At 41.9% G+C, this 18,198-nt stretch overlaps 1 protein-coding gene and 1 non-coding gene across 3 annotated transcripts in view; one reads left to right on the top strand and one right to left on the bottom strand.

Moving 5' to 3' along the window:
* abtb2b (ankyrin repeat and BTB (POZ) domain containing 2b) overlaps positions 1-18,198 on the top strand; it is a 154,496-nt gene that overhangs the window by 107,865 nt on the left and 28,433 nt on the right. The window lies entirely within an intron of this gene.
* On the bottom strand, positions 267-342 carry trnat-ugu (transfer RNA threonine (anticodon UGU)). Its single transcript has one exon. It is a non-coding gene; the product is annotated as a tRNA-Thr (tRNA).

The following is an 18,198-nucleotide window of genomic DNA, read 5'->3' as shown; positions in this document are numbered from 1 at the left end:
CATTATGAAACTACATGTCTGTTCCCTTAGGTTGGTTCTCCAGGGTTCATGGATATGTTATGGAAGTAATTGGTAAAATTAGAAAGACAATGTTTTGAACCTGTTACATTTTAGGGAGGGAGGGAGGTGTGATGTGTGTGTTCACATACACATCTTACATTTTACATTTACATTTTACATTTTAGTCATTTAGCAGACGCTCTTATCCAGAGCGACTTACAGTAGTGAATGCATACATTTCATACATTTTTTTTTTTTTCTGTGCTGGCCCCCCGTGGGAATCGAACCCACAACCCTGGCGTTACAAACACCATGCTCTACCAACTGAGCTACAGGGAAGGCTTACTGAGCTACAGGGAAGGCATACAGTACCAGTGAAAAGTTTGGAAAGACCTACTCATTCAAGGGTTTTCTTTATTTTTACTATTTTCTACATTGTAGAATAATAGTGAAGATGTCAAAATGATAAAATAACACATATGGAATCATGTAGTAACCAAAAAAAGTGTTTTTTGGTTACTCAATAATATTTCAGATTCTTCAAAGTAGCCACCCTTTCTTTGTCTTGATGACAGCTTTGCACACTCTTGGCATTCTATCAACCAGCTTCATGAGGTAGTCACTTGGAATTCATTTCGATTAACAGGTGTGCCTTATTAAAAGTTAATTTGTGGAATTTCTTTCCTTCTTAATGCGTTTGAGCCAATCAGTTGTGTTGTGACAAGGTAGGGGTGGTATACAGAAGATGTCCCTGTTTGGTAATAGACTAAGTCTATAGTATGGAAAGAACAACTCAAATGAGCTAAAAGAAACGATAGTCCATCGTTACTTTAAGACATGAAGGTCAGTCAATATGGAACATTTCAAGTACTTTGTAAGTTTCTTCAAGTGCAGTCGCAAAAACCATCAAGCGCTATGCTGAAACTGGCTCTCATGAGGACTGCCACAGCAAAGGAAGACCCAGAGTTACCTCTGCTGCAGAGGATACGTTCATTAGAGTTAACAACACCTCAGATCGCAGCCCAAATAAATGCTTCACAGAATTCAATTAACAGACACATCTAGGGTTGCACATTTTGGGGAATATTCAGAGGTGGAAACTTTCTGTGGGAATTAACGGGAAAATGGGAGTTAATGGAAATATATGCAAATGAATATTAATACCATTTAAATGTAGATGCTTTTTGCATTGGATATATTTACCATATCATATGGAGACAGAAACATAAACCTTTTACCTTATCATTGTCACGTCCTGACCAGTTATGGGTTATTTGTTGTTGTAGTTTGGTCAGGATGTGGCAGAGGGTATTTGTTTTATATGGTTCGGGGTGGTGGTGTAGGTAGTAGGTCGTTTTATTTATGTATTCCGGGGGTTTTGGGTACTGCTCTGTGTTTATGTATTTCTATGTTTAGTTAGTTAGTTGTGGGTATAGGTTCTAGGTTTGTTTTCTATGTATTGTTAATTGGGGTTGGACTCCCAATTGAAGGCAGGTGTGTTGAGTTGCCTTTGATTATGAGTCCTATATAATAGGGTGTGTTTGTCTTTGTGTTTTGTGGGTAGTTGTTTTTGCATTGCTTTTTGTATAGCCTGCAAAACTGTTGTACTGTCGTTGTTTCTTGTTTTGTATAGTGTTCATGTTATTGATTAATTAAATTCAAAGATGAACGCGACCTCCGCTGCGTATTGGTCTACTTTGTCAGATGAGGACTTCTCTATTTCGTCTGAAAACGAAGACAGCTGTGACAATCATAAGTAGACATAATTGCAAATGATTCAACCTTCAAATAGAAATTAAAAAAAACAATTTAGTTACGAATTGAACTGTAATTAAATGAGTTGACTCTTCACACGGGATGATTTCACTGAACAACAAAAGAAAGGGAAATTTGAATGATCCCAATGATCCATCACATCTCCCAAAAACGTTTTCAACATACATCTGTAAAATGATAGTCTAGAAACTAAAGCTTTGGTTGTCTTCCTCTCAGGCTTCCATGCATTCTCCCTGGACCTCCTCAATGTCCACCTCTTGAACATCAGACTCTGAGGCCTCATCTTCACTGTCACTTTCCAACCTTGTTGAGGATGGCTCGTTGTCAGGCTCAAAAAGCCTCAAATTTGGCCGGATGGTCACCAATTTTTCAACCCTTGTATTGTTCAGCTTGTTGCGTGCTTTGGTGTGTGTGTTCCCAAACAAGGACCAGTTGCGCTCTGAGGCGGCTGATGTTGGTGGGATATGGAGGATGATGGAGGCAACAGGGGAAAGAGCCTCAGATCCACAAAGTCCCTTCCACCAGCTGGCTGATGAGATATGTTGGCACGACTGCCATAATGCATCTCCATCCTAGGGCTGGGCGATATATCGATATTAAAAAAATATATCGATATATTTTAAATGTGATATGAAATTAGACCATTTCGCATATATCGATATAGTTCAAATTTGCGCTTTGATCCTTGCTCCAAGCAAGCTGCAGACCCGGATCTCTCTGCGCTGCTCCCCGCGCCCCGCCCCTCCTCTTTCATGCACAGAGGGGGGAGGGGCAGGAACAGACACTTCAACAAACATGGAGGAAGCAACAGCGTCTGCGGAGCGTTTTGAGGAGGAATTGGTTAGTAAAAGAAAAAGCATTGGCTCAGTAATTTGGAGATGGTTCGGATTCAAAGTATCAGATGAGCAACAAAATCACGTTATATGTAGGCAGTGCCATAAAAAAGTTACAGCCAGGGGTGGAAGCACTACAAATCTTTTTCACCACCTAAAACAGTGGCACAAACTGCAATACGAAGAGTGTGTGAAACTGCGCGCTGCAGAAGCCCCAGCCGCAAGCCGTCGACAACCCGAAAAAGCTCCAGCCCCGAAACAAAGCTCACTGCAAACTTCATTTTCCCGCAGTGTGCCTAATGTCTACCTCAAGACAGCATTACTGTTTATCAACGTAAAAAAAGAGGGTTGAGGCTGAATAGCAACTGGTTGAGGCTGTTCAGATAAGAAATTGAGTTAACAAAAAGCAAATGGTAATCTCAGGCTGATGTTTAAAAAACATTTTCTCAAACTGAGCACTTTATTTTGTTCTTTATTTATATATAATTGCTGCCCTTACTAGGGTTTGTCATATTTTATGATTTTGTAATGTTCGTTATTTGCATCTGTGGATTTGTTAGAAAGGAGAAGAAATCTGTAATTTGATTTTAATAAGCCATTTAAAGTTGTAAAACTAAAAAAAAGTTGACTTTTCTCATAAATATATATAATATTTATTTCAGAAAAAGATAGGCCTATTTTATTTTATAGGCTATTTTTGTTTAAGATATTTTTATTTATTTAAATGTGCACCTTATGGAGCTTTGATTTCAAAAAAGGTACTCCTGTTGTTATACAGTGTTTATGTTTACATGTTATTGTTATTTGAACAGCTGAGCATTTAATCTGAACCAGGTGAAGAGCCCTGTTTATTATTTATTCATTTGATTTTTCAACTGTTCACTGAAATAGCCGGTTTCAATAAAACTACTTGAGACATGTCATATCTGGCTTTGACTTTGACTGAACATTTGCTCTCACTTTGCTGAAAAAATATTGGGATATATATCTTATATCGATATTCAGCCTAAATATATCGGGATATGACTTTTGGTCCATATCGCCCAGCCCTACTCCATCCCAAAGCCCTTGCTTGGAAGTGTACTTCACCAAACTGCCAAGAACCTTGCCCTCATCCAGGCCAAGGTGGCGAGACATGGTAATAATGACACCACAGGACTTGTTGATCTCTGCACCAGACAGGATGCTCTTTCCAGCATACTTGGGGTCCAACATGTACGCTGCAGAGTGTATGGGCTTCAGGCAGAAGTCTTCACACTTTTTGATGTATTTCAGAACTACAGTTTCTTCTGCTTGGAGCAACAGTGAAGTGGGACTGGCAGTACGGATTTCTTCTCTTTCATCTGCAAGCAGTGTCTGAACATCAGACAGGATGGCATTGTCTCCCTCAATCCGTGCAATGGCTACTGCTATAGGTTTCAGGCTGCTTACCGCTCTTTCCCAAAATATATCATCCAGGAGGATCCTCTTGATGGGGCTGTCCATATCGGCAGACTGTGATATGACAATTTCTTGGAGAGACTCCTTCCCCTCCAGGAGACTGTCAGACATGATGACAACACCACCCCCAACGGGTGTTGCTGGACAGCTTCAATATGGTGCTCTTATTCTTCTCACTTGGCTTGGTGAGGTAGATTGCTGCTATAACTTGATGACCCTTCACATACCTAACCATTTCCTTGGCTCTCTTGTAGAGTGTATCCATTGTTTTCAGTGCCATGATGTCCTTCAGGAGCAGAGTCAATGCATGAGCAGCACAGCCAATGGGTGTGATGTGAGGGTAGGGCTCCTCCACTTTCGACCATGTTCACAGCATTGTCTGTCACCAGTGCAAATATCTTCTGTGGTCCAAGGTCATTGATGACTGCCTTCAGCGCATCTGCAATATAGAGACCGGTGTGTTTGTTGTCCCTTGTGTCTGTGCTCTTGTAGAATACTAGTTGAGCGGTGGAGATGATGTAGATAATTATTCCTTGCCCGGGAACATTCAACCACCCATCAGAGATGATTGCAATACAGTCTGCTTTCTTTATGATTTGCTTTACCTTCACTTGAACTCTGTTGAACTCTGCATCAAGCAACTTAGTAGATAAAGCATGTCTGGTTGGAGGGGTGTATGCTGGGCGAAGAACATTCAAAAATCTCTTCCAATACACATTTCCTGTGAGCATCAGATGTGAACCTGTTGCATACATATCTCGAGCAAGACATTCATCAGCATTTCTCTATGTTCCTCCATTGAGTCAAAAAAACGTTGATTCTTGGAGGACCATGAGCTGTTGCTATTGATAATGTGTCTGATTCAGAATTTTCACCTCGAATAGATGTAGAGGGACTTTTGTCAAAGGTTGCTTGTTGTGAGCAATGAGGGAACTTTATGCACTTGTCCAGATGATTCTGCATATTTGTTGCATTCTTCACATATGATTTGGCACAGTATTTGCAAATATACACAGCTTTTCCGTCTACATTAGCTGCAGTGAAATGTCTCCACACATCAGATAGTGCCCGTGGCATTTTCCTGTAAAGATTATAATTTTTTTTGTAAAAATACCATTCCATGTGCAGATAACTAGTTAAGCAGTTAGATTAAACAATTCCTAAGTAAAATAAATGTTTTAAAATAAAACATGTATGGAAACAGGTGAATTAACCCTCCTCCGTTAGCAGACTCAAGCAAGCTAAACCCACATGGTAGCAAAAACTAAAATTGTTAACAAGTTAGAAATGATTTAAAAACACTTTGCTGTAGGCTACGATTTACTAAATAACAAAAAAGCATGTATGTCATATAAAATATATTCACTCCCCCCAGTATTGTAATCAAAACTTACCAGAAAGCATGTAGTCCTTGGCTCAGACAGTGTGGGCTCAATAGCATCTTATTAGTGTGCAAGAACTTGAGAATCAGCTGTACATGTGATGGAAGAGTGCACTGCACATGTAATGGAAGAATTTACTCTGCATGCAGAAGGTTGCAATTCCATTGAATTGGGGATAGTTTAGCCAGAATATGCCACAAGACCTAGAATTGCCTTATGTGTATCCCACTAAAAAGGTTCACTGTTATAAGCTAACTTTTTTGATGACTTTAAGCAACATTCCCCAAAGCAACCCTAGACACATCTCAACACCAACTGTTCAGATGAGACTGCTTGAATCAGGCCTTCATGGTCGAACTTCTGCAAAGAAACCACTACTAAATGACACCAATAAGAAGAAGAGACTTGCTTGGGCCAAGAAACACGAACAATGAACATTAGACCGGTGGAAATCTGTCCTTTTGGTCTGATGAGTCCAAATTTGAGGTTTTTGGTTCCCACCGCTGTGTCTTTGTGAGATGTAGAGTAGGTCAATGGATGATCTCCGCATGTGTGGTTCCCACCATGAACCATGGAGGAGGAGGTGTGATGGTGTGGGGGTGCTTTGCTGGTGACACTGTCAGTGATTTATTTACAATTCAAGGGAAACTTAACCAGCATGGCTACCACAGCATTCTGCATTGATATGCCATCCCATCTGGTTTGCGCCTAGTGGGACTATCATTTGTTTTTCAACAGGACAATGACCCAAAACACACCTCTAGGCTATTTAAGGGCTATTTGACCAAGAAGGAGATTGGTGGAGGGCTGCATCAGATGACCTGGCCTCCACAATCACCCATCCTCAACCCAATTGAGATGGTTTGGGATTAGTTGGACCGCAGAGTGAAGGAAGAACAGCCAACATGTGTTCTGCAAATGTGGGAACTTCTTCAAGACTGTTGGAAAAGCATTCCACGTGAAGCTGACTGAGAGAATGCCAAGAGTGTGCAAAGCTGTCATCAAGTCAAAGGATGGCTACTTTGAAGAATCTCAAATCTAAATTATATTTTGATTTGTTTAACACTTGTTTGGTTACTACATGATTCCATATGTGTTATTTCATAGTTTTGATGTCTTCACTGTTATTCTACAATGTAGAAAATAGTAAAATTAAAGAAAATCCCTTGAATGAGTAGATGTGTCAACTTTTGGCTGGAACTGTATGTACAAGTTTCCTTCCTAGGTCTTCCTGTGCTATAGAGGTGAGGTGAGGTTTGTGTGTGTGTGTGTGTGTGTGTGTGTGTGTGTGTGTGTGTGTGTGTGTGTGTGTGTGTGTGTGTGTGTGTGTGTGTGTTTAAGAAGTTCAGGAGAAATTTCTCCTGCATGTTCAAGGGTTAATGACACACTTAAGAGTGAGCTGTGTAAAGGTATCTATGCACTCTTGCATACAAAGTGGATGCTGCTCTCACTCACTAGTCTAGTGTTTTTAGGCATGTCAATCTCCGAGTGGCACACACTGGTTGAATCAATGTTGTTTTGACATCATTTCAATACAATTTTCCCGAATAAACATGAAATATATGTTGAATTGAAATCTGTGCCCATTGGGCTGTGTGTGTTTTTCATTTGAGTTTATGATTGTATATGCATCCAAGGGAATATGTAGTTATTGTAGGAGCGGCACGTGTGTGTGTGTGTGTGTGTGTGTGTGTGTGTGTGTGTGTGTGTGTGTGTGTGTGTGCGCTTCCTGAGTAGGGTTGCAAAGGGAGAGTATATTACTGGAAACTTTCTACATTTACCAGGAAACTACCAGAATTTTGGTATCTCAAGAATTTTATGTAATATATCACAAGACATCTAGTGGCTCTTTTGGGTACTTCATATTATCACAGGTGTCTGTAAAGCTGTAAAACATTATCCTAAATATAAACCATCAACTTGGTGAATACCATTGGTGTTTAGTATGAGGGTGTCAGCATGAAATCTCCTTTTAAGGTTATTTTTTTATTTTTACGAACTTGTATTTATTTTACTATGTCAATATGTATTTGTTGTGAATGTTTTGGCATCAAACTGGTGGCAGTTGTGAAAAGTTAATAGTTGGAAGAGTTGCGGAGTTAATTGAAAATAATGCCATTGTTGATTAGATGCTTTTTTGATTAATTAGGCTATTTTCTCTTGAACCATATGTTCTATCTACTAGAAAGTGATGGACAAGATGGACACAGATATAATAAATGAACACTATATATTAATATTTTTTTACAAAGTTATTCAAGTATAAATTACCAAAGTTACAATGGATTGCCATAGATTTTCTGTTAATTACCAAAAGTACTGTAGATTCTGGTAACTTTGGTAAATTACCAGTAGCTTTGCAACCCTAATCCTGAGACACACACACACACACATCTGCTCCAGCTGTCTCTCATACTGTACCTCAATCAATCAATCAAATGTATTTATAAAGCCCTTTTTACATCAGCCATTGTCACAAAGTGCTATACAGAAACCCAGCCTAAAACCCCAAACAGCAAGCAATGCAGATGTAGAAGCACGGTGGCTAGGAAAAACTCCCTTGAAAGGCAGGAACCTAGGAAGAAACCTAGAGAGGAACCAGGCTCTGAGGGGTGGCCAGTCCTCTTCTGCTGTGCTGGGTTGACATTATAACAGTACATGGCCAAGATGTTCAAAGGTTCATAGATGACCAGCAGGGTCAAATAATAATAATCACAGTGATTGTAGAGGGTGTAACAGGTTAGCACCTCATGAGTAAATGTCAGTTGGCTTTTCATAGCCGAACATTTAGTTATAGACAGCTGGTGCGGTAGAGAGAGAGTCAAAAACAGCAAGTCCGGGACAAGGTAGCACGTCCGGTGAACAGGTCAGGGTTCCATAGCCGCAGGCAGACCAGTTGAAACTGAATCAGCAGCACGACCAGGTGGACTGGGGACAGTAAGGAGTCATCAGGCCAGGTAGTCCTGAGGCATGGTCCCAGGGAGGGGAGGGAGAGAATTAGAGGGAGCATACTTAAATTCACACAGAACATCAGATAAGACAGGAGAAATACTCCAGATATAACAGACTGACCCTAACCCACCGACACATAAACTATTGCAGCATAAATACTGGAGACTGAGAGAGGAGGGGTCGGGAGACACTGTGTCCCTGTCCGACAATATCCCCAGACAGGGCCAACCAGGAAGGATATAACCCCACCCACTTTGCCAAAGCACAGCCCCCACACAACTAGAGGGATATCTTCAACCACCAACTTACTACCCTGAGACAAGGCCGAGTATAGCCCACGAAGATCTTCCCCACGGCATGAACCCGAGGGGGGCGCCAAACCCGGACAGAAAGATCACGTCAGTGACTCAACCCACTCGAGTGACGCACCCCTCCTATGGACGGGATGAAAGAGCACCAGTAAGCCAGTGACTCAGCCCCCGTAAAAGGGTTAGAGGCAGAGAATCCCAGTGGAGAGGGGGGAACCGGCCAGGCAGAGACAGCAAGGGCGGTTCGTCGCTCCAGTGCCTTTCCGTTCACTTCACACCCTTGGACCAGACTACACTCAATCATAGAACCTACTGAAGAGATGAAAGAGCAAATATGCTCTCCTCATTATTATCAAAGAGAAAATAACACCACACAAAACTCTCCATTCCACCAGACGTGTGTGTGTGTGTGTGTGTGTGTGTGTGTGTGTGTGTGTGTGTGTGTGTGTGTGTGTGTGTGTGTGTGTGTGTGTGTGTGTGTGTGTGTGTGTGTGTGTGAGTGAGAGATGTGAGGTACAATTAGTATCTGACAATAATTATAGTGTGATGCCACCATAATGTTCCCTCGCTCTCTTGCTCTCTCTCTCTCCCCCTCACACTCTCTCCAGAAACCTCCATTAACATTTTGTTGTAAACTCTAACCACAACTCTGTGTGGCCCAAGACATCAGACATTTGAGCAGACCCCAACTCTACTCAACACGTCTTATCACAGGAACAGAATTAATTCAACATTCAACAGACAAAGCCATGAAAGCATTGTGTTAATATGTGTGTGTGTTTGTGTGCGTCTGTTACAAGTGTGTGTGCGGGTGTGTGTGTGTGTGTGTGTGTGTGTGTGTGTGTGTGTGTGTGTGTGTGTGCATTCTTTTGTACATGTGTGGTATATTTTAATGCCACTGAGTCATCCCACTAAATACAGTTAATGTAAACAACAACTTTCATCAGTGAGAGATGTTCATGACCAATTTACTTTACCCTTTCCTTACCTCTCCTCTCCCTTCCCAAACCAACAATTTCTGCTTCCAAAGCATGAGTAATTCGACTCCCCAGACCACCCTAAACACATACACACACACACACACGCAGACACACGCACACACAGGCTCTAGCAGTAAAAAGTGGCTGTGTCTAATTGGACAATGTGTAGTGATGATAAAAAGTGGGGAGATAAAGTTGCCCCTTAACACTGATACAGGGTCAGATATTTTCCATTTTGTAATGTTTACATTTATGTGTGGAAGCAAGGTAATCTGATCCTAGATCTGTGATTGAGGGCATCTTAATATGGTTAATCCCAAGGTCTGAGTCTCTCTCGTTATTAGATTGCTATCAGATCTGTTGTAGTTGTAATGGACACAGATCTACATGAGTCCAGACACGTGCTGTGTACAAATCAGAGGTCAGTTAAACTCTGTCTAGCCTGTTTGTATTTACATCTCATTGGCTCTAAATCTAGGATCTCTGATCTAAGATCAGCCGTTGAGGGGTAGGATGAGGAGTCAGGGGTTAGGGTGCACACACCTTACTGTGATAAGCCTGCATTGGCTTTATTACAATGTAAAATACACTGATAATGGATATACAGTGCATTCGGAAAGTATTCAGACCTCTTGAGGTTTTCCACATTTTGTTACAATACAGCCTAATTCTAAAATGTATTAAATATTTTTTTCCTTCATTAATCTACCCCATAATGACAAAGCGAAAAGAGGTTTTTATACATTTCTGCAAATGTAATAAAAATAAATAAATGATTTAACATCACATTTACATAAGTATTCAGACCCTTTACTCAGTACTTAATTGAAGCACCTTTGGCAGTGATTACAGCCTCTAGTCTTGGGTATGACGCTACATGCTTGGCGCACCTGTATTTGGGGAGTTTCTCCCATTCTTCTCTGCAGATCCTCTCAAGCTCTGTCAGGTTGTATGGGGAGCATCCCTGCACAGCTATTTTCAGGTTTCTCCAGAGATGTTTGATCGGGTTCAAGTCCAGGCTCTGGCTGTGCCACACAAGTACATACAGAGACTTGTCCCGAAGCCACTTCTGTGTTGTCTTGGCTGTGTGCTTAGGGTCGTTGTCCTGTTGGAAGGTGAATCTTCGCCCCAGTCTGAGAACCTGCTCCCGAGCGCTCAGGACTTTATCAATGATCTCTCTTTCCCTCAATCCTGACTAGTCTCCAAACATCCCCACAGCATGATGCTGCCACCACCATGCTTCACCGTAGGGATGGTGCCAGGTTTCCACTAGACGTGACACTTGGCATTCAGGCCAAAGAGTTCAATCTTGGTTTCATCAGACCAGAGAATTTTGTTTCTCATGGTCTGAGAGTCCTTTAGGTGCCTTTGGAAACTCCAAGCGGGCTGTCATGTGCCTTTTACTGAGGAGTGGCTTCCGTCTGGCCACTCTACCGTAAAGGCCTGATTAGTGAAGAGCTGAGGAGATGGTTGTCCTTCTAGATGGTTCTCCCATCGCTACAGAGGAATTCTGGAGCTCTGTCAGAGTGACCATCAGGTTCTTGATCATCTCCCTGACCAAGGCCCTTCTCCCCCGATTGCTTAGTTTGGCCGCGCGGCCAGCTCTAGGAAGAGTCTTGGTGGTTCCAAGCTTCTTCCATTTAAGAATGATGGAGGCCACTGTGTTCTTGGGGACCTTCAATTCTGCAGAAGTGTTTTGGTATCCTTCTCCAGATGTGTGCCTCTACACAATCCTGTCTCGGAGCTCTATGGACAATTTCTTCGGCCTCGTGGCTTGGTTTTTGCTCTGGCACGCGCTGTCAACTGTGGGACCTTATATAGACAGGGGTGTGCCTTTCCAAATGATGTCCAATCCATTGAATTTACCACAGGTGGACTCCAATCAAGTTATAATAACATCTCAAGGATGATCAATGGAAACAGGCTGCACCTGAGCTCAATTTCGAGTCTCATAGCAAAGGGTTTGAATACTTATGTGAAGATATTTCAGTTTTTTATTTTTAACACATTTGCAAAAAATATTCTATAAACCTGTTTTTGCTTTGTCATTATCGGGTATTGTGTGTAGATTGATGAGGAAAATGTTTTATTTAATCAATTTTAGAAAAGGCTGTAACTTAATTTTTTGGTTGAAAAAGTCAAAAGGTTCTGAATACTTTCTGAATGCACTGTATATGTTTGTTTAAAAAGTGTATGCGAAGTCAACTTCTACTGTCTCCAAGAGTTTTTGTAATCTGTGATTTTAGTACAAAACCAGCTTTGTGTGGGAGAGTGTGTGTGTGTGGGGGGGGGGGGGGGGTAGTGCTGCACGGTATACCGAAACTTCGGTACTTTTTTGATACACAAAAAACTTCTGTCAAATGTGTCTCATGTGATTTGAGAGGATCAAGTCTATCAGCACATATCCTTTATAGCGCGAAGAGCAGTGCCTGCTCCAGTTCCTCATTCATTGCTTGTGCTGTCTGGTTTGTTAATAATCATAGTGCTGTCAGCATTGTTATTAATAATAATTTATTACATTTGTAAAGCACTTTTCATTATACAGAATAATCTCAAAGTGCATAACATTTTAAATTAAAACCAAATAGAAAAAAAATGGCACCTGACAAAAAGAACACAGGTGACGCTACAAGTGACTAGGAAACCAAGGAGCACATCTATCCACAGAAAGCCATCCTAAAGAGAATGGTCTTTAGCCCTGTTTTAACTGAGCCCAGAGTCTGTGTTAACTTCTGTGCAGAATAAGTGGGGAGCTAACACACTTGAATAATGCATGCACGGCATGTAAAAACGTTAAAACTGTTCATTACTGTTCCCAAAACAATGGCCGACCAGCCGAGAACACTTTACAGAGCAAGATGATACCGGTAGCTTTCAGTTTTAATTGTAGACTACCTTTCCTTGCTAGCTTACAACTGAAGCAAACATCAATTCAGTACCTTAGAACTTTGTTTGTGATAATATGCTAACCGTAAAGCAAAATTTGCCGATTTGTCAAAAAAACATCACTTAGTCTCCCTCGCCACCAAAAACTCTTAACTTTTTAGTCTCCCTTGCCCTCCCGTCTGGTTTCCACAAAATTCCATAGCCACAAAGTCAGATTCCACAGCCACGTTCTGCCTCGCAAATTACGTAATTTCTTTCTTAAAGAGACAGTGCACACTTTTACAGTGGGGGGGAAAAAAGTATTTGATCCCCTGCTGATTTTGTACATTTGCCCACTGACAAAGAAAGCATCAGTCTATAATTTTAATGGTAGGTTTATTTGAACAGTGAGAGACAGAATAACAACAAAAATATCCAGAAAAACGCATGTCAGAAATGTTATAAATTGATTTGCATTTTAATGAGGGAAATAAGTATTTGAACCCCTCTCAATCAGAAAGATTTCTGGATCCCAGGTGTCTTTTATGCAGGTAATGAGCTGAGATTAGGAGCACACTCTTAAAGGGAGTGCTCCTAACCGCAGCTTGTTACGTGTAAAAAAGACACCTGTTCACAGAAGCAAGCAATCAATCAGATTCCAAACACTCCACCATGGCCAAGACCAAAGAGCTCTCCAAGGATGTCAGGAACAAGATTGTAGACCTAAACAAGACTGGAATGGGCTACAAGACCATCGCCAAGCAGCTTGGTGAGAAGGTGACAACATTTGGTGTGATTATCCACAAATGGAAGAAACACAAACTAATTGTCAATCTCCTTCGGCCTGGGGCTCCATGCAAGATCTCACCTCGTGGAGTTACAATGATCATGAGAACGGTGAGGAATCAGCCCAGAACTACACGGGAGGACCTTGTCAATGATCTCAAGGCAGTTGGGACCATAGTCACCAAGAAAACAATTGGTAACACACTACGCCGTGAAGGACTGAAATCCTGCAGCGCCCGCAAGGTCCCCCTGCTCAAGAATACATATACATGCCCGTCTGAAGTCTGTCAATGAACATCTGAATGACTCAGAGGACAACTGGTGAAAGTGTTGTGGTCAGATGAGACCAAAATTGAGCTCTTTGACATCAACTCAACTCGCCGTGTTTGGAGGAGGAGGAATGCTGCCTATGACCCCAAGAACATCATCTCCACCGTCAAACATGGAGGTGGAAACATTATGCTTTGTGGTTGTTTTTCTGCTAAGGGGACAGGACAACTTCACCGCATCAAAGGGACGATGGACGGGGCCATGTACCGTCAAATCTTGGGTGAAAACCTCCTTCCCTCAGCCAGGGCATTGAAAATGGGTCGTGGATTGGTATTCCAGCATGACAATGACCCAAAACACACGGCCAAAGCAACAAAGGAGTGGCTCAAGAAGAAGCACATTAAGGTCCTGGAGTGGCCTAGCCAGTCTCCAGACCTTAATCCCATAGAAAATCTTTGCAGGGAGCTGAAGGTTCGAGTTGCCAAACGTCAGCCTCGAAACCTTAATGACTTGGAGAAGATCTGCAAAGAGGAGTGGGACAAAATCCCTCCTGAGATGTGTGCAAATCTGGTGGCCAACTACAAGAAACGTCTGACCTCTGTGATTGCCAACAAGGGTTTTGCCACCAAGTACTAAGTCATGTTTTGCAGAGGGGTCAAATACTTGTTTTCCTCATTAAAATGCAAATCATTTTATAACATTTCTGACAAGCATTTTTCTGGATTTTTGTTGTTGTTATTCTGTCTCTCACTGTTCAAATAAACCTACTATTAAAATTATAGACTGATAATTTCTTTGTAAGTGGGCAAATGTACAAAATCAGCAGGGGATCAAATACTTTTTCCCCCTACTGTATATAAGAAGAGATTGCTTATTCTATGCAAATGTTGTTGATCACTTCAATAAAATGATATTGTTCTCCTCGCAGTTGCCAATAAAACGTGTCCTAAATAGAAGCGATTTTGTAGCCCCATGAAATCAACTAAAACAAGCTCAAATAACTCAATGCATTCACCTGTATTGTGAATAGACCTAGGCTACATCTTGATTTACCCAGTTAATCAATAGATTTACCATTCAAATAACTTATTACCATTATGTTGTTTTGTGGTTAGATTGGTAAAAGCGAAGTCAAATTGATTGTATAATCTATTCATTAATGCATACATGGCTGTCTCTAAAAAATACACATAAAAATTGTCAAATGTAAAAATATTTAACTCAAAAGATTCCCAATAATTGAACAGAGCAGTAACTGAGTTTATCTGAGTTTATCCCATTCTGTGACTTTTAGCTAATATGCCTTTTATTTTTTGTGGTTTCATTTCGGTATCAAGTATCGTGATGGTATTGAGTATTGTAATACTAAACCTGGTATCGGTATCAAAATCGAAATTCTGGTATCGTGACAACACTAGTATGGGGGATAGTGTTTGGAGGCAAGTGGATTAGTGGTGGAGTAGCCTTCATGTTATTTAGTTTCAGTCCAAAGCGGGCATCTGGTTTTGATGGACAGAGGGGACACCGGTTACTGTGAAAGGTTGGGGGCTTTGTGTGTGTGTGTGTGTGTGTGTGTGTGTGTGTGTGTGTGTGTGTGTGTGTGTGTGTGTGTGTGTTGTTGAGTAACATGGTGATGGGGACAGATTGTGAGGGTGATGATGGGTGGGGTACATACAGACAGACACGCTCCGTCTAATTTCCTGTGTGGGTCACTGGCAGTGGAGTGTATACACACCGATGCACGCACACACACACTCATGCATACAAGGACAAACATGTGCACACACACACACACACACCATTCTTGTCTTAAAGCTGCTGAGAGAGTCCTTTTTCAGGCCTCTTGTTCAGATACGAGAGGGCCATAAATTAAGTAGACCATTCAATCAACCAGGATAGGGGGATTATTTTCCTTTTATACAGCACCTCTGGGAATGTGGAACTGGTTTCCGATTGGTTTAATCTAGAGCGCAGCTTTTTGGTGAATCAATAAGAGTGTTTAGTATTGGAGATGAAAATGCTTTATTTGAAACGGCTCTGGGCTGAGAGCCAGAGTGTTGTTTGTGCTGTCATAACTAATATGCAGTAAAGTGACACAGAGTAGAGTGATCCTGCTGACAATTATAGATATAGACACATGCACAGTTTATTTATTTGCACCAAAGAAAACAAGTGATAGACAACAATAAAAAACAGTCAATTTGACCCCCCCCAATAATATACCATGATGAGTTTGATTGATTGGGAAAATAATCCCCATTGTAAAGCGTCAGGGAGCTACTGGCTTTATGTGGCTTTGCGACACAGTGCTCCTCATTTTATGATTGGATCTCCCACCCGTTCATGGCAAAGGGAAAAAGAGTTTAGCCCAGCTTGTAAGGAGAATGGAGAAATGCGCAATTTCTTCTATGTCGGACCATTCATGGTAAAGAGGAAAAAAAGTTTAGCCCAGCATGTAAGGAGTACAGGAGAAACTCGCAATTTCTCCTCTCCTCTTTCCCTTTTCATCGGTCTGCAATGTATTGCTTTGGTCTGCAGGAACAGTTCAGCAGCGCACACTACCCGCGATCTCTCTCTCTTTCTCTTTGTGGTGTTTGCTCAAGAGAGGTAGCAACAGTATACTGAACAAAAATGTAAATGCAACAATTTAAAAGATTTTACTGAGTTACAGTTAAGGAAATCAGTCAATTGAAATGCATGCATAAGGCCCTAATCTATGGATTTCACATGACTGGGACGACAGATACCTTTAGAAAAGGTATGAGAGTACATCAGAAAACCAGTCAGTATCTGGGGTGACCACCATTTGCCTCATGCAGCACTACAGATTTCCTTCTCATTGAATTTATCATACTGTTAATTGTGGCCTGTGGAATGTTATCCAACTCCTCTTCAATGTCAGTGCGAAGTTGCTGTATATTGGCGTGAACTGGAACATTCTGTCGTACACGTTGATCCAGAGCATCCCAAACATGCTCAATGCGTGACATGTGTAGTGAGTATGCAGAACATGGAAGAACTAGGGCATTTTCAGCTGTCAGGAATTTTTTAGAAGAGCAGCACTCCGTGAGCAAGTTTTCACCCTAGTGAAAAAGTAGCTAGTGCCCAAAATAGAAGTGCCAACACCAAAGAGGACAAAAGTGCATGACATAAGATTAATTTTGGGAGTGCAGAGGACTGTAAGTAAATTAATGAATAGCTACATAGCTAGCTAGCTAACTACACTGTACAATTCATAATAGACTGGTACTAAACTTAGCAAAAAAAGAAACTTCCTCTCACTGTCAACTGTATTTATTTTCAGCAAACTTAACATGTGTAAATATTTGTATGAACATAAGATTCAACAACTGAGACATAAACTGAACAAGTTCCACCAAATTTGCCAGTTCTTGCTGTGAGATGTTACCCCACTCTTCCACCAAGGCACCTGCAAGTTCATGGACATTTCTGGGGGGGAATGGCCCTAGCCCTCACCCTCCGACACAACAGGTCCCAGACGTGCTCAATGGGATTGAGATCCGGGCTCTTCGCTGGCCATGGCAGAACACTGACATTCCTGTCTTGCAGGAAATCACGCACAGAACGAGCAGTATGGCTGGTGGCATTGTCATGCTGGAGGGTCATGTCAGGATGAGCCTGCAGGAAGGGTACCACATGAGGGAGGAGGATGTCTTCCCTGTAACGCACAGTGTTGAGATTGCCTGCAATGACAACAAGCTCAGTCCGATGATGCTGTGACACACCGCCCCAGACCATGACGGACCCTCCACCTCCAAATCGATCCCGCTCCAGAGTACAGGCCTCGGTGTAACGCTCATTCCTTTGACGATAATCGCGAATCCAACCATCACACCTGGTGAGACAAAACCGTGACTCGTCAGTGAAGAACACTTTTTGCCAGTCCTGTCTGGTCCAGCAACGGTGGGTTTGTGCCCATAGGCGACGTTGTTGCCGTTGATGTCTGGTGAGGACGTGCCTTACAACAGGCCTGGAAGCCCTCAGTCCAGTCTCTCTCAGCCTATTGCGGACAGTCAGAGCACTGATGGAGGGATTGTGCAGTCCTGGTGTAAGTCAGGCAGTTGTTGTTGCCATCCTGTACCTGTCCCTCAGGTGTGATGTTCGGATGTACCGATCCTGTGCAGGTGTTGCTACACGTGGTCTGCCACTGCGAGGATGATCAAGCTGTCCGTCCTGTCTCCCTGTAGTGCTGTCTTAGGCGTCTCACAGTATGGACATTGCAATTTATTGCCCTGGCCACATCTGCAGTCCTCATGCCTCCTTGCAGCATGCCTAAGGCAAGTTAATGCAGATGAGCAGGGACCCTGGGCATCTTTCTTTTGGTGTTTTTTAGACTCAGTAGAAAGGCCTCTTTAGTGTCCTAAGTTTTCATAACTGTGACCTTAATTGCCTACCGTCTGTAAGCTGTTAGTGTCTTTACCACCGTTCCACAGGTGCATGTTCATTAATTGTTTATGGTTCATTGAACAAGCATGGGAAACAGTGTTTAAACCCTTTACAATGAAGATCTGTGAAGTTATTTGGATTTTTATGAATTACGTTTGAAAGACAGGGTCCTGAAAAAGGGACATTTTCTTTTTTTGCT

This window comes from Salmo trutta, chromosome 7 (genome assembly GCF_901001165.1).
Source record: "Salmo trutta chromosome 7, fSalTru1.1, whole genome shotgun sequence".
NCBI lineage: Eukaryota > Metazoa > Chordata > Actinopteri > Salmoniformes > Salmonidae > Salmo > Salmo trutta.
This window is presented reverse-complemented; position numbering and strand designations above follow the sequence as displayed.